The 27,556-nt window shown below is 42.6% G+C and overlaps 1 protein-coding gene across 1 annotated transcript in view; it reads right to left on the minus strand.

The window, feature by feature from the left end:
• Positions 1-9,995, minus strand: part of LOC126198979 (uncharacterized) — a 201,036-nt gene extending 191,041 nt beyond the window's left edge. The window contains exon 1 of the mRNA XM_049935649.1: positions 9,717-9,995. The gene's annotated coding sequence lies outside the window, so the exon portion shown is untranslated. The remainder of the gene's footprint in view (positions 1-9,716) is intronic.
• Between the last annotated feature and the right edge of the window lie 17,561 nt (positions 9,996-27,556).

Raw genomic sequence — 27,556 nt, forward strand, 5'->3', positions numbered from 1 at the left:
AGTCACATCATCTTTGTTTTTAGATATATTTTTCCCACGTGGAATGTTTCCCTCTATTATATTAAAACATATTCAGCTGCATTCAAACAGCATAAAGCACATTAAAGACCCTGATCTATGAAAATTATGTACTTCAAAAGCAAGCAGATGCATAACACTGGCACAACACTCTTATGGACCAGAAGTACAGCAAATGTCTAACATACCTCAAAACTGAGTTCAGTGAAAGATTTCTAATTGATAGTGAACAAAGAGCCTCACAGTAGATGTCCAGACAGTTATTAGTTGAATAAAAACATCACAGAGCACGATTACCAAATTAGTAAGGCACTGTTTGCACCAGATGTGAATGATTTTTGTAAATGAATCCTCATTAGGGATGAAAATTAGGTTCAACAGTATCAATTCTAATTCCTTGCAGTGGACCACCACTGCCGCCACCACTATCAGATTCCCCCCCTGCCACACACACCTTTCCCTCCCTGACCCACCATCAAATGGCAAAATTCAATCTACATTCAATATTAAACATATTTTAGAGATCAAGATATGCTGTTGATTTAAGTGCCCACAAAGGAAGAAAATTTTAAACAAAATGCCCGTATTCTCTAATAATGCCATCAAACATACTGGACTGGGTATGCTGAGGAATCTGCTCAGTTTCAGGTCAATGTAGCAACCACATCCAGGCTGGAAAATTATCAGTTGAGTTTTGTTCTCAATTTGAAATCCCCCCAAGCAGAAGACATTCTCTAAGAAGTCATTTGAAAATGCTAATGCTCTCAAAGTCAAAAGCCAAACCACACAATCCCACACCATTATTTTCAGGAATATGGCATCAACCTGGGAGCCGGTATCTAGAGCCTGTTGTACATCATGCACAAAGAGGGCCAGCTATATCTCACATGACCGCTGTTTCCTAAAACTGTGATGGTTTCTGCAGATGAGCTGTTCAGAGTCTAGAAAGGTCATTATGTCTGAACACAAAATATGTTCCATGATTCTACAACAAATTGATGTCAACGAAATTGGCCAGTAATTATGTGCATCTGACTTTCTACCCTTTTTACAGATTGCTATGACCTGGGCCTTCTTCCAGTCCCCGTGGAACTTTCCACTGTTCCAATGATCTCTGATAGATGATGGATAAGAATGGTGCTATATTTGTAGCATAGTCAACATAAAATCTTATAGGGATACCGTCTGGGCCAGATGCCTTCCTGACATCTAAGGATCTTAACTGTTTTACAATCACAGATACACTAAATACTATGTCAGCCATCCTTGCGTTGGTTCGATAATTGAAAGGGAGAATGGTGCTGCAGTCCTCTACCGTAAACGAGTTTTTGAAAGCTAGGATTACAATTTCGGCCTTCTATTTATCATCATTCGTTATATTACCTGTGCTGTCAGCAAGAGAAGGTATTGAATTATTTGTAGCGTTTATAGATGTTATGTACGATCAAAATTTTTTAGGGTTATTTTTAGAATCTGCAGATAAAAAATTGCTTTCAAGTTCGTTAAAAGAATCTCTCATTGATCTTTTGACAGCTGCTTTCATTTCACATAATTTCTGTTTGTCGGTGGGGAAGTGACTACGTTTAAAACGACTCAGCAAAATTCTCTGCTTTTTCAGCAACTTCCTAATATGTTAGTTGAACCAAGGTGGATCCTTTCCCTCCCCTGTATTTTTGCTGGGCACATATTTCTCTAGCACGTGGTGGACAATACTTTTAAATTTCAACCAAAGATGCTCAATATCTTTGTGTCCCGTGGTGAATGCTTGGAGCTGACTATGAAGATATTCATTAACTGCTTTACCAAACAAGAAAACTCTAAGCCATTTCTTTGGTTCTTTTGCAACTTCCATGACATAGAAACTACAATGACATTATGGTCACTAATATCTCCTTCTATATTAACTTCCTCAAAAAGATCGGGACTGTTTGTCACCAAGATATCTTATGTGTTCCAGTCTCGAGTTGGTTTTCTAACCAATTGTTCAAGGTTGTATGTTGAGAGCACTCCTAGAATAACTTCACATGTCTCTTTGCTTCTGCCCCCTGTGATAAACGTGTAATTTTCCCAGGCAATGGGTGCCAGATTAAAGTCTCCACCTATTACTAATGGATAATTTGGGTATTTATTTCCTATGTACTCAAAGACTTTCCCTGAAACATTCTGTGACATTTGTTGTAGATGCTGGTGGTCTATAAAAACATCCTAATACAATGGTCACTCCTTGTCTGATTGACAGCTTTATCCAGACTATTTCACAATCCGACCAAATATTGATCTCAAATGCATTTAAACAGCTTTTAACTGCAATGAACACACCACCTCATATAGCATCAGTCCTATACTTCCTAAACATTGTAAAATCTGAGTTCAAAATTTCACTACTATTTATGTCTGATTTCAAACAGCTTTCGGTACCTAATACAATATTGGCATTACCACTGTTTATTTCAGAGAGTAACTCAGGGATCTTGTTCCAGACACTTCGACAATTTACTAACATGAGATTTAGCACACTTAAATCCTATAGAATGACCTCTTTTAGGCAAACTTACCATTTTTACTGTTGGCACACCCCTGTCAGTCTCATGAACTGGTAATTCTTCAGGCCAACAGTTTATTTGCTGTGGAGAGGAACCTAACCTAAAAAAACCCATGTACATGCCACAAGTACTGTGCTACCCATGTAGCTGCTCCCTGAGTGTAGTGCACCTCAGATCTATCTAGGGGCGTCCTACAACCTTCCACCCCATAGCATAGGTTGAGGAATCTACAACCATTTTTGTCACAGTTGACGTAGCCTCTGGTTTAGATTCTCCACCCAACTCCAAACCAGAGGACCCCAATCCACCCTGGGTATGATGCTGCAAATCATCAGCTTCACTTCCACTCCTCGAGAGATGGAGGCCGCCTTCGCCAATTTAGCCAGCCATCGAAAGGACCCAAGGATTTCCTCGGAACCCTAACAACTGGCATCGTTGGTGCTGACATTTGCAACAATCTGCAGCTGGCTGCACCCCGCACACTCGACAGCCGCCAGAAGAGCCTCTTCCACATCCCAGACAAAGCCCCCCAGCAAGCACACCGAGTGAATATTGGATTTCTCCCCGCCCTAGCCGCTATGTTCCTGAGGTGCTCCATGATCCTCCTAACATTGGAGCTCCCAATAACTAACAAACTCCTATCCCCATTTGCATGCCAGGACCTTGCTGAATGAGCGGCCACTATCCTGGCAGACGGTGCCTTCTGATCCAGCTCAGCCTCCCTCCCAGCATCAGATAGCACACTGAATCTATCAGCAAAGTGCATGGGATTTGGCAGGAGCCTGCATCCCCCATGCACCTTTGCCTTGAGGCTCCAGACATCAACACAAGTCCGCCACCCACACTGAGGTGAGAATGGGCCTGCCAGCTCAGTCACACCTGAGGTCAGCTCAGTGACAGAGAGCTGTGGTATCCCTTCCTGCACATCTAGTACAGCAGAGGCTGCCCCAGGCACCCCATCCCCACCGCACCTCAAAGTGGCACTCTGGAGCCTGTTGACTGTGGCCAACAAAGCTTCCAGCTGTCTTTGGAATGTGGCCAACTCCTCCTGCATCCCCACACAACAGACACAGTCCCTATCCATGCAGCTAATATGTGATTTACTATAAGAAACTTAAGGAAAGTTTATATTAACAATAAGGGTTTATGATTGCAAAGATCTGATGTATGCGTACACCAACAGTTCCCTTCCTTTCATAGCTGGAAATGTCTGCATCACACAACTGAAGAACATTCAAAGTAAGTGCAAACAAGAAAGCACATCCCAATAAGCATGTGAGTCTCAATGTGATAGGATGATAAATATCGAGAAAACGAGCGTGTCATACTGTGACATTTTACTTTGCACTGGGCACCCCTTGTTACCATGGCATACACAGAGTTGGGTCAATGCTAAAGCACTGTTATATACGTACAACTGCCTGTGCTGACTGTTCAACACCATCTGAACAATAGTATAAATCTGCATGCTCAGATGCCACTACATGAGTCTTGCATATTACCGGTACAAAAATGTTTGTGACAAAATTCTGTCCACTGAATATTTTTGGTAGAAAATTGGTATCAAAGGAACTTAGTTTGGCAACACTGTAATCAAGCGTACGACAAGTATCTTGATTCAATTCTGTGTTAAGTACACTGCGCGATTAGTGCGCTACATGGAGTTTTATATTAGAATACTCAAGCTCAGTTCCAAGTCTAAGTGTACTTTTTTCCATTTTATGATTTTAGGCTGTGTGATATGGTATCTTGCTTCTTAATTATTATACAGTAATTTCATCAGGTCTTGTACAAAACATGAGCAATTATTTAATACCATTACAGAACTGAAAGTACAACTGTTTTTAAAGAGGTATTTTCCTTTTAAACATTAATTCTGTTGTCTTCCATGAATTACATCCCTCCACATTTTCAAGAAAATTGTCAGCATTGCTTCCACTTTCTTGAGGTCCCACAAAGAAGAAGAAAAACATATCAACTCCACTGCCCTTCTCCTTGGTCTGTCCCTGTTTCTTTTATTCTATAAATATGTTCCTAAGTTTCAGAAGTTCATCTGATCAAATATTTTGTTATTCCAGATAGTTCTTTAACAACCATATAAATCACAAAGGAACATGGTGTATGTGTAATGTGTCATATACTTCATTAATTGCATTTGAACCCAGTGTCCAGTATATCCTCCAATCATTGGTTCTACCGATTAGTACCACCTGCCGTGCACACCACTTTCATGTCCACTAAATTTCATTACAGCATTACATCACCAGTTTGTCTAGCAACCCACTCCACAGGTTATTACCAAATTCTGTTACACATTCTGTTTCACCAATAAATGTGGTAGAAGTGACACCACACTTCCAAGCTGCTCTTATAGCTGTGGATGCAGCTATTCTACAAAAAGTTCAGAGAACGATGATCCAACAAGTCACTAAATGTTTGGAGATGCCGGGAGATTTGTTTTAGTATCTATTCTGAAGATTATGTATGTTTTATGAGAGATATACTCTCACTAACAGCATGTTTAAAATATTACAACTGGCCATTCTTACTGAATGTAGGATGTACATTGGTAGGTTTTGTAGTTAATTCTCTCCTATAAAAGGTAATTTTTTTGTAACTGATAATTACTCTTCAATAATATTTCTGCGCCTTTTGATAAATAATTATTATGTTCAATGTTTAGCTGTAATATACGTATCATTTAAGAAACAGTGTGCACTTAGACCCAGGATGGTACTCGACTATTCTAACTAAAACTCTATACACTAATTGGGCAGCAGTTAGCCTTGAATCAAGTTACTCATTGTAAATGTGTCAACAGCATTGTCAAACTGCCTTTCCTTGACACCTATTTTCGGGTTTAGTGTAGCACGGGATACAACCAGTCGGCTTTGACCAATGACATCATACATTACTCATAGATAATAATGTCTTCACTTTCAGTCATAGATAATGAAACAGTTCTGTGTTCCAGATAAGTGCTACCATTGTACATTAAAATAATTGACTGTGATTTTAAAAGAGATCATTACATATTGCTCAAAATATTCATCGTGTACATTTATTTAAGTAATTGGTTGTTTGCAATTCATTTGGAACTTAATTTCATTCTTAGTGATATTGAGGTAATTTGGACTATTAGTTTCTTGTTTTAGGACAATTTTTACCATCTCATTTTCGTTTGTAGGTATGGCTTTGTCTGTTCCGATGAACCTGGATGATTTGAGAGGGGCTATGGACGTAGACATGTTGGCCACAATTTGTTTTTTACAAATGTGTGGTCTCGTTGTCGAGTATGTTCGATGTCGTGAGTGCAGCGAACATATGCGCCACACAAGCGTATCTCGTCACTGTACTCATGACTTATTCATATGGCACTGCAGCAAAGATTGGTTGTGATGGTCCATTAGACGAGGCACATGGTTCGAAAAATCTAAGCTCGCCTTGAAAGAAATTATGAAAATCATGTACTGTTGGTGTTTGAGATATCCTGTGTAGGTGTGGGTCTATGAATGTCATGTAAGTAAGCATACAGTTGTCAATTGGTACTCTTTTTGTAGGGAAGTCTGTGAGGAATACATAAAATATAGGGGGCCATTGGGAGGGGAGGGGGGGGGGATGTTATGGTCGAAATTGATGACTCGCATTTTGGCAAAAGGAAGTACAACAGGGGGGCACCTCCAGTGGGATTATAGGTTTGGGGGGGGGGGGGGGGGGGGCTATAGTTTCAGGTCAAGAGTGTGACAATGTGGTGTTTACAATAGTACCCAATCAAAGGAAGGAAGTTTTGATCAGCTTAATTGAAGATCACGTTGCAGAGGGTTCCACTGTAATTTCAGATGGTTTTTCTTCATATAGGGATTTAGGGGAAAGGGGTTATCAGCATCTCGTAGTTAATCGTAATATTGAGTTCAGATCATTATCCACAGGGGCTTGCACAAATAGCGTAGAGGGTTATTGGTCAGCTGTGAAATCTCTTGTAGGGCCGGGGAAATGCCGGCTTTCCACACTTCTAAGTCACTTAGACGAATATTCATGGAAGCATAGTATTCCCCAAACATACTGCCCGTATAAATGTTTTGTTAAATGTGTTGGGCAAAGGTACTGTCAGAAATGTGTTAGCTAATTTCACATTAGGATTTGGGGGTGGGGGGTAATGTGTTTGTCTGTGCGTGTATCTCTCTCTCTCTCTCTCTCTGTGTGTGTGTGTGTGTGTGATTGATTTCGTAATGTTTTGTCTGTTGTGTATGTGGGTATGTGATTTTTGTTGATGTCTTCCTAGGTGTAAGGCAAGCTTCGGTTCTTTTAAGAAGTTCCCGTGTGGTAAGTTCTGTTTTCCCCTTTTTTTATCTTACCGCACTTGACTATTTTGACGTATTTCATTGTTGTACTGCACCATTATGTATGTTTTCGTGTACTCCAGTACGTAACAGAAATTTCGCAGCCGTCGTTCTTCTATCGTTTCCCAGCACCAGTATCAATATGATTTTTTCGAATCTGTACTAGCAATATTAAAGGCGAAACGCCTGACACAACTAAAATTTGTATCCCATCCTTCAGTTGACCTTTACACTGACATTACCTATTCGAAAAGAACAACATATGTAACACTGATGAGATTTACCTAGCCTATACATGTCAACTGGAAAGCAGGATACAAATGTTGTGTCTAACTATACAGCTCAACTTAAGAATGGGATACTATTGTCACTGGTGTGATCAAAACTATAACTTTCAGTCGATACTATTAGAATCGAAGGAAAAAAAAAAAAAACTGTACCCCATAGTGAAGTATGGGATACAAATTGTATATGTGTCGTCTTACTGCCTCTTCGCGTAGTTCAACTGAGATACAGGTTGCACATTTTTGTTAGCAGTATATATATATATATATATATATATATATATATATATATATATATATATATATATATATATATATTAATGGAAGTATGTGATACAAATATTATGTACGTAGCTCCTTCTGCCATCAGTAGTACTACTATCTACGTAAGAAGAGACTTAGTGGTAGCAGAGGATAAAGATACAACACACACAAAATTTGTATCCCGTGCTTCATTTGACCTATATAGTTCAACTGAACAACAGGATATTAATGCTAACAAAAACGTAGAAATAGACGTACCCTAAACTTGTATCCCATACTGCAGTTAACCAATACAGTTCGAATGAGGTTCGAGATACAACCCATATATATATGTGACATGAGGTATTCTATGCTACCAATATTTCCATCCATTTTTCCCCCTACATTTTCCACATAAATAATACGATATAAACACGCGATACCCTTAACATGAAAATAGTACCTGCATTGATATATGTAAACTATATTTTTCATCTCTCGTATTCCTTTGTTTCTGAACAGTCTTGTCGGCTCTTTCAATTGTGTAATAAATGTTCTCTGGCCAATTCTGACGTCATTGGTCAAAGCCGACGGGTTGTATCACCTGCTTCACTAGATCCCCATTTTCTACTGAAAATATGCATGGCATGAAACTTTTTTAAAGGCCTACAAACATTTTTATAATGTTAGTATGTAAGGAATCTAACAAGCACTGTAAGACCATGCACAGAATAAGTCAGTTCATAGTTTACAGAATACCCATTAGAAAATTTATAAACAAAAGAATTAAAGAGTTACTAAGACACCACAAAAACTGAGAAAGAGTATACAAAAAAAAATAAATAATGTATACAGAGAAAACTTCTCCAACTGATCATGTAGAGGAGATCCTTTGGGATATTACACATGTTGAAAACAGGACTGCACAATGCTTATTTACAAAACAAGAACAGAAACACTAATGTACCTGCCACAGATCCCAAATCATATTGTCCTTGCGGGTGTGGAATCCTTAAGCATATTTACATTCAAAAGGATATAAAACTTGTCATCAAATATTGAACATTCAATACACTTAGCTGCATATGATAATTCTTAGACTATTGTAGCCATGCATCATCAAATAAAAAATTAAATTTTAAAAAATTTACAACACTTATTTATAATGATCACATTAACGCACAAAATTTGTACACAAGTCAAACTGTATGCAATACTCACATCATCTCATATTATTAATAAAATACACATATCAATTGGTCTGCTAAGAAATACATCAATGATGTAGACGGAGTTGGCCTACAACAAATCCTTTAGACTCTTCTCAAACTGAAGTGTATTATTAGTTAAACTTTATATGACTGCACATCACTAAAAATGTGTACTGCTGAAAAGTGGACACGTTTCAAAATGAAAGTAAGTGACTTAAAATCTTTACGAAAAAGAAAAGTTACTCTCATTTCTAGTGTTGATTCCATAAAATAAGCTGTTGGCTCATATCTTCAATAACAAATGTCATTAGGGAATAAATATATTGGGAAGCTGCAGTTAGTATACCCAGTTCTTTAAACAGCCCCCTGCAGGGCGTTCTTGGAGGTACACCACAGATAATTTGTATTGCACGTTTTTGGGCTTGGAAAACTTTTGCTTGGCTTGATTAGCTACCCCAGAAAATAACCTTGTATTACAGTATGGAATAAAAGTAAGCATAGTACACCAGATTTTTTTAATTTTCATAGCACATATGTCACAACATTTGCATAGCAAATAGAGGTTTGATTAGGTACCTCAGTAGTTCTGTGGTTTGCTCCTCCCAGTTACGACGGAAAACATACACTAACAGAATGTGCATAGTGCTTGCATGACATTAATGGCTGTATCGTGCGAAAGGATACCAATGGATATGGCTTAAAAAAAAAAATGTTGAAATTTTACTTTTGATACAATAGAATTTGTATGTTAAGTTACTTTCGTTTTCTATGGAGTGGTCGACAGTAATTCTTTAAACTAACCTAAGAGTTACACCAGTAACACAATCGCAGAAATACAAATTATTTAATAATGAAACACAAAAAAATAGCAAAAATAATGTTAATTGACCCGGTGAGATACTTATGAAATGCTCTTTGCATGATCGCTAATTATAATATCAAACGGTGGGCACTGTTTATTTACGGTCGTGTAGCACGCAGACAACATAGTTGTGTTAACTACCTGATAGTGAAAAGGTAAAAATACAGTCGATAAGTGTGACAAAGAAATGTTTGCTACAATTGTAATGATCTTACCCGGAGTGTAAAGTGGCAATACGTTCCTGTGTGCTTCCTCGGGGTATAGGTAGCGAATGAAAGCGACAGTAGCAATGAAAGTTTCCCACGATGGTAACTACTGCAACATTTCACAAACAGCTGTGGCACTATTTGCGTATGTGATGAGGATATACGTACGCATTATTAACATCACACACAAGGTTCACTGCTAGATCTCTTTCACAAGCTCCACAATCAGGGATGTTCATTTCCGTCTACAGTACACAAATAACAACACGCCAACTGCAAATGCAATCAATATTTTTCTTTTCACGTACTTTATTAGCTCCAATAATATATGAACAATTATATAGTCACGCCGCACATAAAAACTAATTCCAAAAATAAAGTGAATGACTTAATTCTCACTCGATCAACAGCATCAACTTTCAACACAAAACACTGTTACCATAAACAACCATAGCCAACATCCCAACAATCAAAACAGGTCACGATATTAAATTCGATCATAGGTCGAACATAGCGCGCCAAAGGTAATATCACTGGCTAATACTTGTTGGCCTGTGGTGACTTTAAAAAAAAAAATACATTATACCGTCTAGTTTATCTTACTGCTTTTAAAGAAGTCTAGAAATAACTGAAGCATGAACTCTTAACTTTGCAATATGTAGCTGCAACAAGAAACAAAAGACATCGAAAATTTCGTCTTGTTTTCTGCTGCTCCGCACGGAATCATTACCACTTAACGTAAAAGCGTATTGATTTGCATTCATGTCAGATTTAATGTAGAAATTACTTCAGCGTTCAAAGCTCTACGGCTCTAAGATATATGAGATAATTGTTATATTCCGTATTTCACCCTTCGTTTTTTATACTTTTGCAGGATATTTTCAGCTAACTTTTCATCTGCCTGGAATAAAAACTTAATTTTTTCCACATACTTTCGCCACATCGACAGGGTGATAACAAGCGTAAGAATTTCAGGTCCTTAAGGAATGGAGCAACTGGTTTAAAGTGAACGCGGATTCAAGTTTTAAATGATACCAAAATATGCGAAGACAGTTCCAAGTCAATGTATGGGTTTTGAAGCCTGTGGTGTAATTTTATGATTCGACATTATAAAGTTCTGTGAAACAATGTCGAGTAATTAGTTTGCTGTGCTTGTAAATAAGGGTCACATCAACCCTATAGTTGGTTTAAACAATACAGTGTTTTATTATGCGCGCTCCTATTGCAGACGTTATGCCATTGCTTTTGCTTTAAATTGGGTTCACACACGTAACGAATGTGGCGCCACAATTTGTGGCTTTCTGTAGTGGCATCGTGAGCTATCGTATACACAGAACCCCACAAATTCTACGTAGTTGTATATCCTTCATTATGGCGTCAATTGAAATCATACGTTATATCAATGTTATAGTGAAGGTTATGGCATTAGAACTGTGACAAGATTAAATACAAGGAAGACGAAAGTCAAATGTTGGTTTCCAAAACAGATTTCGCACAGGGATAAATCAGGGGCCACAAACACATTTATGAAAGAAATAATACTTGGAGATGAAAATGCTGTCTGTAGCGGCAAACCAACCGACAGCTGGCATGTAAATATAATTTGCCGACAGGCCACTCTTCCAAGATTTTAAAATCTTACTGTGTTCGTTGATCACTCATTAAAACAAATAAATGTGGCTAAAACCCCAAAAATTTTTCCGCACTCGAATCGACTACAGAATGACTCTATTTCACAAGAGCTAAAACAACGAAGAAAGAATAAAAGTAGCTGTACATAAGATTAAAACACAAGTAAAACGACAAAGGAGTTAAAAGAAAAGCACAGGAAAATATCACTGGCTGACTGCATACAAAAAATACGGGTGACCCAGTCATCCCATTAATACATTAAAACAATCTCCCTCAAATCTTTGGAAAAATGTTGGACAATTTGCAGAACTTTAAAACTCGAACCACATCCGTTTGACGTTGCTTAAAATAGATGGCAGATCCGTTGGCAAATCCACATCAGCCTGGTGGTTGGAAAATAAAACACAGTCCAACAAGATGTGGCGCATAGTGATCTGTACGCCACAACCCCCACTCTCAAGGCAAGAAGCCATGCGTCATAAAGCCTATGTGAAGACGAGTAAGGAGGTGCGTCATGGCCATGTTGTGGGCTTTACTAGATGGAGCTTATTATCTGTCACTTCCATCCACTCATCCTCCCATCAACGCAAACTCTTGGTCGTAATAGTTAGGTTGTAGCATGAAGGGGGATGAGGAACACAACACGCCTCCTTTGCTGCTAGATCCGCCCTTTCATTCCCTGCAATACCAATGTGCCCTGGTATCCAGCAGACAGACACCTGCTACCCCAGTTGTAGCTGGAGGATGGCATCCTGGATATTCTGGACGACTTTATCGATGCGTACATATGTTTCATAGAGTAGAGAGCACTCATAGAATCGGAACAGGCCAGAAATTTTGCTCTGGAAGAACGTCTCATCCGCTCCAGTGCCCTCAAGATCACATATAATTCTGTACCGAAGACAGTAAAGCCTTTTCGCAGTCTGACATTGAGAACACAATCCGGAAAACAACAGAACAATCAATTGGGATCCATTGTTTGGACCCATCTGTAAAGACAGCTACATAGTTGTGGTGCTCAGATAAAATGTCAGAAAATATCCTATTAAAAACTGAAGCAGGAGTGTGATCTATCGTGTACTACACCAGATCTAAAATTGCTCTGGGTCTCTGCAGTAACCAGGGCGGCAGACGGTTAAAACCCTGAATTTGGGGTTTTACTTGCTCCACACTTAGTGACTCCAACACACATTGCACGCAGTACCCAAGTGGCATTGTTGCTCATGGACAGTTGAAGAAAAGATGTTCCAAAGGTGGATGAACAACAGTATGGTATGCAGGAGAAGTCGGAGCTTGGAGAAATTTACATGCCTGATACAGTGTGAGGAGTAGATGCCAGATGGTGAGTGGCAGTTCCACAGCCTCAGTGCAGACACTGGGTATGGAACTAGCCCTAAAAGCACTGGTGGCCAGCCGAATCCCCTCATGGTTGGCAGCTGATACATACAAAGCACACCTATAGTCCAGCTGCGAAAGCCCAATAAAACTGGAGCAGACGCATGTTGTATGCTCCCTGAGACCTGTAGCTAAGGTAGTGCCTTCAGGGTTCTCGCTTTCAGGTCCCACAGGTGTTGCAACCACGACAATTTGGAGTAAAAATGAGGCCTAGCAACCTCACTGAATCACTTAAATGTAGGAATGCAAGTCAGGTAACTGAAAAATTTGATGAGAACGATTAAAGTGGACACACATACACCTATCTGCAGAAAACTGAAAACCTGTCTTGGCAGCCCACTCCTCTAGCCTCTGCACTGTAAGTCGCAACTGATGAGTAGCTATTGCAAAATTTAAAGAGGAACAGAAACCAGCAAAATCGTCCACAAATAAGGAGTATTGTACAGGACGTCTTCCCATAGACTTAATACTGTTGATGGCTATGGGACAGCGGCTAACACTTAAAACACTTCCCTGAGGGACACCATTTTCGTGCTCAAAATGATCTGACAGTGTGTCATCAACTTAGGTCCTAAAAAACCGCTTATAGAGGAAGTATCATACGAAGATGAGTAGGCGGTCACAAAAGCCCCATTTATACACTTGTGCGAGCACACTGCGTCTCCAAGTAGTGTCATATGCATTACTAATATCAAATATTATTCCAATACAGTGGTGTTTCTGTAGGAAAGACTGCTGAATAGCCTCCTCTAGTAGGGTTAGGTTGTCGACAGTGGACTGAAATCTCTGGAATCCACACTGAGAGCGGATAAGGAGTTGCCTGGTCTCTAACAACCAGACCAGACGATGGTTGACCTTTGATCCGAGGTCTTTCTTACACAGCACGTTAAGGTGATACTCCGTTAACTAGTGGAACATGTGCAGTTCTTTCATGGCTTGAAGAGAGGTATCAAAATTGCCTCGCTCCACTTGTTGGGGAAATGACCTGTCTGCTATATCAAATTAAAAAATTCGAGGATGATTTTCTTTGACACAGCTGGAAAATGTCGAAGCATGCAGCACAGGATCAGGTCGTAACTGAGTGCAGAATCATAGGTCTCAGACCGAGTCGATTCCAGCTCCCACATGGAGAAAGGGTAGTTCTAAGACTCAGAATTGTTGGATCTGAAGCCCAACTTCTCCCTCTCTATATTCGCATGGTAGCGAAGAAACCCTGGGTCCTGGCTTGCATTGGCAGTAGTCGCTACAAAATGGTCTGCCAGTGTCTGAGCAATGCCCCAGGCATTGTTTGGAGATGGCCCTCGTACATAAACAAAATGAGCTGAAAATTGACCAGCACTCATAACCACCTGACATTGATAGCACTTCATTTGACAGGATGTCTGCCTCTATAGCTGAAGGGTCAGTGCGACAGAATGCGATGCAAAGGGGCCCGGGTTCGATTCCTAGCTGGGTCAGAGATTTTCTCCGCTCAGGGACTGGGTGTTGTGTTGTGTTGTCTTCATCATCATCATCATCATCATCATCTCATCCCCATCGACGCGCAAGTCGCCAAAGTGGCATCAACTAAAAGACTTGGACCAGGCGACCGGGTACCCAACAGGAGGCCCCAGCTACATGACATTTCATTTCATTTGACAGGATAACAAATCTGTTATTGATAGTTCTCCAAGAGCGTAAAAAAAATCTTTCAGTTGAGATGATGTTTGGTTTGTGGAGCGCTCAACTTTTCTATCATGAGTGCCCGTACAAATTCAGAATTATTACACAGTCCAAATTTTACACAGTCCAATCTAGCTACTGTCACAAATGATGATGATGATGATGGCGATGACGAAATGATGAGGACAACACAAACACCCAGTCCCCATGCAGAGAAAATCCCCAACCTGGCGAGGAATCGATCCTGGGAACCCGTGATCCAGAGGCAGCTACGCTATCCACAAGAGCACGAGCTGCAGACTCTTTCAGTTGAGTAGATACAAATATTACAGAGAATTGCAAATAGTGCAAAGAGAGAGAAAATAAATATACAAGAATCATTGTGCTGGTGAGCACTCACGTTTACCTGACATTGGAAGTAGTTCATCTGACAAGACAACAAAATGTTATATACAGTTCTTCAACAGAATATAAATCATCTGGCAACAGAAAACTAGGTAAAGAAACACATGCCTTAGGTGTAGCAGACTCAGGAGACAACACACACCATGTCCACTGACAACCATACCAAAATATTGATATTTTCATTTGATGACACTATAGTTTCAGATGTAAACAGACTCAGAGACTCATTAGACACATTACGTCCACTGACAACCACACCAAAAATGTTAATATTTTCATCTGATGACACAAAAGTTTGAGGTGTAAGCAGAATCAGGGAATTATTACACACATTATGTCCACTGACAACCACACCAAAAATGTTAGTATTTTCATTTGACGACACACAAGTTTGAGGTGTAAGCAGACTCAGGCACTCATTACATACATTATGCCCACTGACGACAACACCAAAAAGTAATCAAAATATCCACAGGTGTACTGCCGGTCTGCAGTGTCCAACGGGCACAATATTTCGGCGATCATACATGTCGCCATCATCAGGTGAACTGACGGACTGAGCTCCTGTGAACGTGCCGGCACGGAGATCCGTACACTATGGCTGCTCAGGGGGAACTGGGTTCGGTCACGGCGGCGGCCGATTTAAATACCCTCCGCCCGCGGCGCGCTCACTCCGTCGTCCGCGCCCCGCGCCACGGTCGCGCGGTGGAACAGATTGCGACGGCGTCTGAGATGACGTCGGCGTGATGGCTCTGTCCGCCGTGGTCTTCACAACTATACATTTGCTCGATTTACTCTTGATTAACCCAATCGCTGGTTCCCAAGCCTTGCTAAGATTATAGCCACAGTCACGGTTTATGAGGTCGTCATTGGTGCGAATTTCGATGGCCTCTCTAACAACGCTGTCCCAGTATCTCGACGTCTGTACCAGAATCCTCGTGCGTTCATACTCCATAGCGTGATTTTCCGACAAACAATGTTCAGCGACCGCCGACTTGCTCGGATACATCAGTCGAGTGTTCCTCTGGTGTTCACGGCATCGATCCTCGACGGTACGCATCGTCTGACCAATATACGACTTGCCACATTGACACGGAATCTGGTACACGCCGGCCTTCCTCAAACCGAGGTCATCTTTGGCGCTCCCCACCAGTGCATGAGTTTTATTCGGAGGGCAAAACACAGTTCCGACCCGGTGTTTCTTCAAAATGCGGGCGATTTTCCCCGAGAGTGCGCCTGTATATGGGATAAACGCAGTGCCTACCTCCTCCCTCGTGATTTCATCCATCTCCACAGGTTGTGCTGTAGTGGTTGGGCGGAGAGCACGTTGAATCTGCCACTCTGAGTACCCATTTTTTCGAAATACAGTTCTCAGATGTTCCAATTCCTGGGGCAGACTCTCTGCGTCAGAGATAGTGCGCGCCCTATGTACTAGAGTTTTAAGCACCCCATTCCTCTGTGAAGGGTGGTGGCAGCTGTCTGCGTGCAAATACAGATCAGTGTGCGTTGTCTTCCGATACACCCCATGGCCTAGGGTGCCGTCAGGCCTTCTCTTGACCAAGACGTCAAGGAAAGGTAGTTTACCCTCCGTTTCAGTCTCCATAGTGAATTTGATGTTGGGGTGTATGGAGTTTAGATGTGTAAGGAAGTCAAGGAGTTTATCCATACCATGTGGCCAGATGACGAACGTGTCGTCCACGTAACGGAAAAAGCAAGTAGGTTTCCATTCGGATGACGACAGGGCTTCCTCCTCGAAGTTCTCCATGTACAAATTCGCTACCACCGGTGAGAGTGGGCTACACATGGCGACTCCATCCGTTTGTTCGTAGTATTCTCCATTAAAAAGAAAATACGTGGAAGTCAAGACATGCCTAAAAAGTTCAGTGGTCTTCTCGTCAAACTTCTGACTAATCAATTCTAGTGACTCTCGCAGGGGTACCCTCGTGAACAAGGAAACGACGTCAAAACTCACCATGATATCTGACTCACCCAACGTGAAGCTATCAAGGCGTTTAACAAAATCCACGGAATTACGGCGGAGTGAGCGCGCCGCGGGCGGAGGGTATTTAAATCGGCCGCCGCCGCGACCGAACCCAGTTCCCCCTGAGCAGCCATAGTGTACGGATCTCCGTGCCGGCACGTTCACAGGAGCTCAGTCCGTCAGTTCACCTGATGACGGTGACATGTATGATCGCCGAAATATTGTGCCCGTTGGACACTGTAGACCGGCAGTACACCCGTGGATATTTTGATTATCAAATACGCCGGGAGAAACTCAAGAGTCACAACACCAAAAAGCTTTAGTGTGTCATTACTTTTCATATTCAGATGAAGATGCAGTAATAATAGTATGAGGCACAAGTATACCTTGTTGAGTATCGAAGAATACAAAAATTACATGTGCATATACATGCAATTCCTTCTTACACAATATAAGTGACATGAGCTCCAGTCAATGAAGTTAGTAAAGAATATCATTTCTTATGACTGCATAATTAGTTGTCATAACTTATTACACTTTCAATCATTAATTAATGGGCCTGTGATTATAACAAGTACTTCCTTATTATTACAACATAATTATTTCATTTCGCAAAAATCACACTAATGCTTACATGATGATCATCGAACGGAAAATAGCAGGTAGCAACACAAGGTCAATATCGTCAGATGTCAAGTGTCTGTGTGTGGAGTCAGAATTGTGTAGCCATTTGTAGTTAGCCACAACAGCAAAATAAATACGACATTCAAAAGACATACCTTATAAAGCAACTAATAATGACAGAACTTACTCTATGATGCTGCACAAAAAAGACTAATCCTCGAACTGTTCAGTAGTAGTTGAAAGAAATGGTTTATTAACCGAAAGTGAAGCTTCATTATTGCTTAATGACAAGAGAAAAAAAGTTATCATATTACAATCGTTAACTTAATGTGATAGAATCGGCTGTGCATCACTGCTGTAGCAGAACCATAAGAGAAAGTCTGAAATAAAATTGTATAAATAGAAAGACATTAATGTATTGAAGTAACTTACTTTACGCAGTTATTTACAACATGGCATAAAATGTAGCTGATCAACTTGCACCAAGCTGTAAAATTGCTACATGCTAAAAAGAAAAGGTTGTCAAAATGCATAACATATTTTTATATAAGTCATGCATCAATGTTTGTAGCATAACTGGGTACTTCTGGAATGTATAGTTCTTCATAAGAGACCACTGGAACATTTGTATTGTTAGAATGTAACTCGCTCACTACATACATTGTACTCTGATCTGAAAAACGTTGCTAGTTCCTACAAATGCATAGAGTTCTGTGTTTTTTTATTACTTCTGCATAAAGAAAAATTCAATTATGGTCATGTCACACACAAAAGGAAAGTACAACGTGCGTAAACAGAAATAAGTAGAAGAACAATTTTTTTTTTTTTTTTTTTTTTTTTTTTTTTTTTTTTTTTTTTTTTTTTTACTGAGACAATATCATTCTTCACCTTCGCAAAGCTAGAAAATTCATTTCACGCCTACCTCACATAATGCAGCAGTAGAGGAAAAGAGCTTTGTAAAACTATTCATGCTCATTACTCGATGAATACATCCAGTTGGTGTTTTATACAGGTAAAAGTGTCGTGTTTTCTGGAGTTTACAATGTTTATAGCAAGTGTGATTGGTATCTCAAACTGTAATTCGTTTTCTTTCCATAATCAACAACTCTTTAACGTCATAATACAGCTCGTCGTAGCAACAAAACTTCAGCAATACTGTCCTCTAAATCCTTTCATGGGAAAATAAATGTCTTATGAAGATGTGGGTTTTACATGGCCTAAGATATCACTGTGACTCTACCTTCGAATAAAGTGTGCACAAACAGAGCCACAATGTATCTAATACAGCTGTGGGTTGCTTCATTCAAAAAGTGTGCTTTCCTTAACTTGTCTTGCTCCATAAATAAATGCAAAAAATGCTTCCTAACTAAATGGGATGTAATGCCTCGTCTGTCTTCCTCACAACAACATATCTTGTTAACCTTCAGCATAAAATCCTACGATTCATAGACCACTTCACATAATATACCATAACTGCACCAACAATATACAATAGTTGCACCACAATAACTCATATTAACATCACAAGCCTCACATTCCAATCCTAAAGCAAAATTCACCATCATATTCCATATAAATATCACACAGCATTCCCTAGTTCCTCAAGTGTATGCATACAACTCGGAAATTATCACTCTTCAAAAATAGGTCATAAATAATAGAACAAGCATCAGTCAGAAATGTTCCTAGTTAAACTACTACCCATCAGAAATACCTTCCTCAATTCAGAACCACTCATACACAGTCTCTCATTCAAAATAATGTCAGCAGCTATACCTCTACAACTGATGACCCACTTCACAAAATATGTACCTACAGAAGATGTCATCTCATGTACTTTTCTCAAAAATAACACGGTATTCTGTCAGGCAAAGGTAAAGCAAAATGTACATCAAGTTACCACAAGACACAAAAAACTTCATTATATGTGCAAACTATCTTCATGAAGAAAGAAATGAGTATCTTAGAACCTCAAAACTCAGTCTATTCTGTTATACCAGAATTTCAAAAGAAAAATTTCTAAACTCAAGAAATAATATAACAGTATTACACTTCAATCAGATACTTCACCAGTAAACTTAGAATAATACCAGCTGTATTCAAATTGCTCATAGATGGCTTACCATTCCACATTGGTGTAGTCTAAATATAGATAGAAAAAATAAATTGTCTGTTCTTACTGTCTTATCAGCTGCTCAGACTATGCTTAGTAAATTCAAAGTGCTTTTCTTCACATAAAACAAAACACAGATCATCACTGTTCTTTAAAATTCCGTGCTAAGTAGATTGACAATAAGATATACATTAACAGATACACAGTTTAGTTGAAGAGTATGAAACAGTGCAGCAAGCTAAATAACAAAATACAGTGTCACAGCTGAGGCATCTATGCACGCCACTGACGAATTTTTTAATAGAAACAAGTGATGTATTGTACATATTCATACTATTAGTGTTGTTATTTCAGCTTAAAAAAAATGACATGTTCCACATCCACGAGGATCTCCTCAGCACGGATCTATGGAACGAAAAACTAATCTAATCTAATCTCATCTTTACCTAAGTACAGTAAACCCCCTAGGGTACTATTCTTTGTACACTTCGATGTTCGATACATAATGAAGACCTCTTGATTTATGTGTACTTATGGTTTCAAGCTCCACAGTATTTTCATGTGCGATTCGCCGTATGCGAATAGGAACTTCATACACCAAGAAAAACTTGCTACTTAAAAGATTTTCATTTATAAGATAAACGATGCGTTTTGAGCAACACTTCATGCTCCTTCTGTAAACACTTGATGTTCACTCGTGGATTCTGTAGCTTCTTCCTTTTCTCTGCGGCTTTCTTGATGCTGAAGTGTACGCTAGCTAGTGTAAAGTGGATATATGTAAGATTTAGTGCTATGCACAAGTGAAAGATTCCATGCAACAACATTTCTGACACAGCCTATGATCTATGTTTATTCTTTGTTTTCCAGCTATCTTGTTTGTTTTGTTGTTTGTTCCCTCTCTCACTCGAACACCATTTTGTGTTACGGTTTATTCCTATAGAAATAAAAAGAGTTTTGCTATCCCGCAACAGTTGCTGACCCCGTAGTGATGTTCGACGGTCACCGGCGCTCAATTCGACACACGTTTGCGCTCCGTATCGTGCCGCGTTGCAAAAAGTACAGCCGCGTCAATTTACTACTAACATCATTCATGTCGAAGGCAAACTGAACAATCAGGACCACAGCGTACCACCCAGTGGCAAACGGTTTAGTTAACCGTATGCACCATCAGCTCAAAGCTTCACTGCGATGCCATGATTCGCAACGGTTGACAGAGACGCTACCTATCGTTCTCTTAAGTCTACATGTGTCCCTGAAAAGACCAAGCAACTACAGCGGAGCTCGTGTATGGTCAACCTATATGCCTTCCTGGTGAGTTCTTCACCAATGTACAAGATGAGTCCATTGACCCGTCAGAGTTTATGAATAAGCTGCGCACATGGATTCGACAGCTGCGTCTGGTGGCGCCAAGGGATCAGCCGATCAGCCTCCCGTTCATGTTCGATGAGCTACATGATTGCCAATATGTTTTTATTCGAAATGACGCGATGCGCGCCGGCCGCTGGTGGCCGAGCGGTTCTGGCGCTACAGTCTGGAACCGCGCGACCGCTACGGTCGCAGGTTCGAATCCTGCCTCGGGCATGGATGTTTGTGTTGTCCTTAGGTTAGTTAGGTTTAAGTAGTTCTAAGTTCTAGGGGACTTATGACCTCAGCAGTTGAGTCCCATAGTGCTCAGAACCATTTGAACCATTTTTGACGCGATGCGCAAGCTGCTGCAGCCACCCTATTATGGACCACACCGTGTAGTTCGCAAGCAAGACAAAGCATTCACCATCGACATAATGGGCACAGCGATGGTCATTAGTGTCGATAGACTTAAGCCACCCTTTCGTTTAAGTACCACAGATCATGACCCAGCTGCACCCACACACAGGCATGACAAGTACATCTACTACCTCACCACACACTGTGAAGCAGCCGCAACAGTCGTCAGAGCTCACCACCAGTGCGCGACCTGTTGTTTGGACATCGAAGCCCACCACCAGGAAACCAGCAGTAACCAGTATGCGACCTGCTATCACCCAGTCCGGACGATGCGTCAGCTTCAGCGAGAAGTACCGGTGACACTGGTGGGGGGGGGGGGGGGGGAGAGGGGGGGAGGGGAGGGAGAGTAGTGAAGTGTACAATGTATACAGGGTGTTACAAAAAGATACGGCCAAACTTTGGAAACATTCCTCACACACAAATAAAGAAAATATGTTATGTGGACATGTGCCCGGAAATGCTTACTTTCCATGTTAGAGCTCATTTTATTATTTCTCTTCAAATCAAATTTATCATGGAATGGAAACACACAGCGACAGAACGTACCAGCGTGACTTCAAACACTTTGTTACAGGAAATATTCAAAATGTCCTCCGTTACCGAGGGTACATGCATCCACCCTTGGTCGCGTCGCATGGAATCCCTGATGCGCTGATGCAGCCCTGGAGAATGGCGTATTGTATCACAGCCGTCCACAATACGAGCACGAAGAGTCTCTACATTTGGTGTCGGGGTTGCGTAGACAAGAGCTTTCAAATGCCGCCATAAATGAAAGTCAAGAGGGTTGAGGTCAGGAGAGAGTGGAGGCCATGGAATTGGTCCGCCTCTACCAATCCATCGGTCACCGAATCTGTTGTTGAGAAGCGTACGAAAACTTCGACTGAAATGTGCAGGAGCTCCATCGTGCATGAACCACATGTTGTGTCGTACTTGTAAAGGCACATGTTCTAGCAGCACAGGTAGAGTGTCCCGTATGAAATCATGATAACGTGCTCCATTGAGCGTAGGTGGAAGAACATGGGGCCCAATCAAGACTTCACCAACAATGCCTGCCCAAACGTTCACAGAAAATCTGTGTTGATGACGTGATTGCACAATTGCGTGCGAATTCTCGTCAGCCCACACATGTTGATTGTGAAAATTTACAATTTGATCACGTTGGAATGAAGCCTCATCCGTAAAGAGAGCATTTGCTCTGAAATGAGGATTGACACATTGCTGGATGAACCATTCGCAGAAGTGTACCCGTGGAGACCAATCAGCTGCTGATAGTGCCTGCACACGCTGTACATGGTACGGAAACAGCTGGTTCTCCCATAGCACTCTCCATACAGTGACGTCGTCAACGTTACCTTGTACAGCAGCAACTTCTCTGACGCTGACATTAGGGTTATCGTCAACTGCACGAAGAATTGCCTCGTCCATTGCAGGTGTCGTCGTTCTAGGTCTTCCCCAGTCGCGAGTCATAGGCTGGAATGTTCCGTGCTCCCTAAGACGCCGATCAGTTGCTTCGAACGTCTTCCTGTCGGGACACCTTCGTTCTGGAAATCTGTCTCGATACAAACGTACCGCGCCACGGCTATTGCCCCGTGCTAATCCATCCATCAAATGGGCATCTGCCAACTCCGCATTTGTAAACATCGCACTGACTGCAAAACCACGTTCGTGATGAATACTAACCTGTTGATGCTACGTACTGATGTGCTTGATTCTAGTACTGCAGAGCAATGAGTCGCATGTCAACACAAGCACCGAAGTCAACATTACCTTCCTTCAATTGGGCCAACTGGCGGTGAATCGAGGAAGTACAGTACATACTGACGAAACTAAAATGAGCTCTAACATGGAAATTAAGCGTTTCCGGACACAAGTCTACATAACATCTTTTCTTTATTTGTGTGTGAGGAATGTTTCCTGAAAGTTAGGCCGTACCTTTTTGTAACACCCTGTATGTGTACGATTTAGTGCTATGCACAAGTGAAAGATTCCATGCAACATCTCTGACACAGTCTATGATCTATTAGTTCTTTGTTTTCCGTCTATATTATTTATTCTGTTGTTCGTTCACTCTCTCACTCGAATGACATTTTGTGTTACAGTTTATTCCTAAAGTAATAAAAGATTTTTGCTAACCTGTAACAATGTTTTCCAATGCTAAATTTATTTGACGGTGTCTTAAACATCGTTGTGTCAGGTAGGCTACTACCTGTTTTGTACGATTGGACGATTCTACAACTTTACCTCCACTCCTTATACTTAAGAATAAACCTATTCTTTAGTATAAGGAGTGGAGGTAAAGTTGTAGAGCCATTCGGTAGTTCGTTAATTATATTCTGAAAATCACACAGATGTGAATCCCAATTTCTGTGCTGACGATAGCAATACAATCTGCAAAGTTTACCTAATTCTTTCATAATGCGTTCTGAGAGGTTAACAGATGGTGTAGATCAGAAATCTAACCCACATATACACTGCTGGAAATGGAAAAAAGAACACATTGACACCGGTGTGTCAGACCCACCATACTTGCTCCGGACACTGCGAGAGGGCTGTACAAGCAATGATCACACGCACGGCACAGCGGACACACCAGGACCCGCGGTGTTGGCCGTCGAATGGCGCTAGCTGCGCAGCATTTGTGCACCGCCGCCGTCAGTGTCAGCCAGTTTGCCGTGGCATACGGAGCTCCATCGCAGTCTTTAACACTGGTAGCATGCCGCGACAGCGTGGACGTGAACCGTATGTGCAGTTGACGAACTTTGAGCGAGGGCGTATAGTGGGCATGCGGGAGGCCGGGTGGACGTACCGCCGAATTGCTCAACACGTGGGGCGTGAGGTCTCCACAGTACATCGATGTTGTCGCCAGTGGTCGGCGGAAGGTGCACGTGCCCGTCGACTTGGGACCGGACCGCAGCGACGCACGGATGCACGCCAAGACCGTAGGATCCTACGCAGTGCCGTAGGGGACCGCGCCGCCACTTCCCAGCAAATTAGGGACACTGTTGCTCCTGGGGTATCGGCGAGGACCATTCGCAACCGTCTCCATGAAGCTGGGCTACGGTCCCGCACACCGTTAGGCCGTCTTCCGCTCACGCCCCAACATCGTGCAGCCCGCCTCCAGTGGTGTCGCGACAGGCGTGGATGGAGGGACGAATGGAGACGTGTCGTCTTCAGCGATGAGAGTCGCTTCTGCCTTGGTGCCAATGATGGTCGTATGCGTGTTTGGCGCCGTGCAGGTGAGCGCCACAATCAGGACTGCATACGACCGAGGCACACAGGGCCAACACCCGGCATCATGGTGTGGGGAGCGATCTCCTACACTGGCCGTACACCACTGGTGATCGTCGAGGGGACACTGAATAGTGCACGGTACATCCAAACCATCATCGAAACCATCGTTCTACCATTCCTAGACCGGCAAGGGAACTTGCTGTTCCAACAGGACAATGCACGTCCGCATGTATCCCGTGCCACCCAACGTGCTCTAGAAGGTGTAAGTCAACTACCCTGGCCAGCAAGATCTCCGGATCTGTCCCCCATTGAGCATGTTTGGGACTGGATGAAGCGTCGTCTCACGCGGTCTGCACGTCCAGCACGAACGCTGGTCCAACTGAGGCGCCAGGTGGAAATGGCATGGCAAGCCGTTCCACAGGACTACATCCAGCATCTCTACGATCGTCTCCATGGGAGAATAGCAGCCTGCATTGCTGCGAAAGGTGGATATACACTGTACTAGTGCCGACATTGTGCATGCTCTGTTGCCTGTGTCTATGTGCCTGTGGTTCTGTCAGTGTGATCATGTGATGTATCTGACCCCAGGAATGTGTCAATAAAGTTTCCCCTTCCTGGGACAATGAATTCACGGTACTTAGAGACATTTATTTTACTTTGATTAACGTCGGACATACAGCTCAAAATAAATAAATAAAAAAAATAAACATCAAACCAGAGAAATCAGCTACTCGTCCAAAGAACAAACAATGCACTTCACTGGTGGGTCTCTTCTTCCCACACAGCCTCCCCCTTAAAGAGCGGAGCACCTGGGATGTAGGGTTACTTGAATTTGACTTGTCGTCCAGCACTTGTACGGACGACCAGTTGATGTGTCGTTGTGAGCATAAGTGTGACTGGTTGTTCGTCTTGGCGTCGTCTCTTCAGTTCGACTGGGTATAGACTCGCCTGAGCCTCGATCATCCTGAACTCGAGGAGTGCTTTCATGCTTCGGCGATGGTAAGGTCCATGCCGCTTTCACTCTTTCAATGGACACCCTGACAATTTTTCCACTTTGGGACATGTCTATAGTATGGACATTATGTCGCAATACTTGGTAGGGCTCAGTATAAGGAGGTTGTATGGGAGCTCGTAAGGCGTCTGTGCGCAATATCAACGTGCGAGCAATCCGCCAACGCTTTGTGCATGAAGACCGGATGTTCAGAACGGTGGGATGCCGGTGGTTCTCTCATCCTTGCTACATGGTCGCGAATGCGCTGAACCAGCAGTGGTAGCTCCATTTCTGGTTGTAGTGGTGCCGCTGTGAGATAGTCTGCAGGAATTCTCAATAGTTCTCCGTAAACTATCTCCGCCACTGATGCGCCTACATCTGCCTTATACGAAGTCCATAAACCTGTAAGTATTAGTGGTAGCGCCTCTGTCCAGTTCTCTCGGTGAAACATGAGGACCGCCTGTAGTGTTCTGTGCCACCTTTTCACCATCCCGTTGCTTGCCGGGTTATGCCTGGTTGTGCGATGACGCTGGAATCCACACCGTCTAACCAATTCATACAACAGGTTAGACTCGAATTGTCGACCTTGATCTGTTGTAATATGCAGGGGGCATCTGAAACGTGCTACCCAATGTGCAACAAATGTCTTTGCTATAGTCTCGGCTGCTACATCTGTCACTGGTATAGCCTCTGCCCTTCTTGTGCACCTGTCTACTACAGCAAGTATTTATAACCCTTTGGGGGTGGAATTGGGTCCACTATGTCGAGTTGAACGTGACCAAACCTTGCTGGCGAACTTGCAAAATTTCCGACCTCTGCACGAACATGTCGTTCTACTTTACAACGCTGGCATTGAAGGCATGAACGACTCCAGTTCCTGAGATCATGTTTAATCGGCGGCCACACAAACAGCTCGGTTAGCAACTTCATAGTGGTGTTTGCACCTGGGTGTGCTAAGTTGTGGACACTGTCAAAAGCCACTTTGCGGAATCGCTGTGTAATGTATAGCCGTGGTCTCTGTTGCGATACGTCGCACCATACTTTGGTCTCGCTTCCTGGCACTTCTATTTGTTCCAGACGCAATTCTGTGTATCGATCTACACTCCTGGAAATGGAAAAAAGAACACATTGACACCGGTGTGTCAGACCCACCATACTTGCTCCGGACACTGCGAGAGGCCTGTACAAGCAATGATCACACGCACGGCACAGCGGACACACCAGGAACCGCGGTGTTGGCCGTCGAATGGCGCTAGCTGCGCAGCATTTGTGCACCGCCGCCGTCAGTGTCAGCCAGTTTGCCGTGGCATACGGAGCTCCATCGCAGTCTTTAACACTGGTAGCATGCCGCGACAGCGTGGTCGTGAACCGTATGTGCAGTTGACGGACTTTGAGCGAGGGCGTATAGTGGGCATGCGGGAGGCCGGGTGGACGTACCGCCGAATTGCTCAACACGTGGGGAGTGAGGTCTCCACAGTACATCGATGTTGTCGCCAGTGGTCGGCGGAAGGTGCACGTGCCCGTCGACCTGGGACCGGACCGCAGCGACGCACGGATGCACGCCAAGACCGTAGGATCCTACGCAGTGCCGTAGGGGACGGCACCGCCACTTCCCAGCAAATTAGGGACACAGTTGCTCCTGGGGTATCGGCGAGGACCATTCGCAACCGTCTCCATGAAGCTGGGCTACGGTCCCGCACACCGTTAGGCCGTCTTCCGCTCACGCCCCATCATCGTGCAGCCCGCCTCCAGTGGTGTCGCGACAGGCGAGAATGGAGGGACGAATGGAGACGTGTCGTCTTCAGCGATGAGAGTCGCTTCTGCCTTGGTGCCAATGATGGTCGTATGCGTGTTTGGCGCCGTGCAGGTGAGCGCCACAATCAGGACTGCATACGACCGAGGCACACAGGGCCAGCACCCGGCATCATGGTGTGGGGAGCGATCTCCTACACTGACCGTACACCACTGGTGATCGTCGAGGGGACACTGAATAGTGCACGGTACATCCAAACCGTCATCGAACCCATCGTTCTACCATTCCTAGACCGGCA

The sequence above is a fragment of the Schistocerca nitens genome, chromosome 1 (assembly GCF_023898315.1).
Source record: "Schistocerca nitens isolate TAMUIC-IGC-003100 chromosome 1, iqSchNite1.1, whole genome shotgun sequence".
In the NCBI taxonomy this organism is placed as follows: Eukaryota; Metazoa; Arthropoda; class Insecta; order Orthoptera; family Acrididae; genus Schistocerca; species Schistocerca nitens.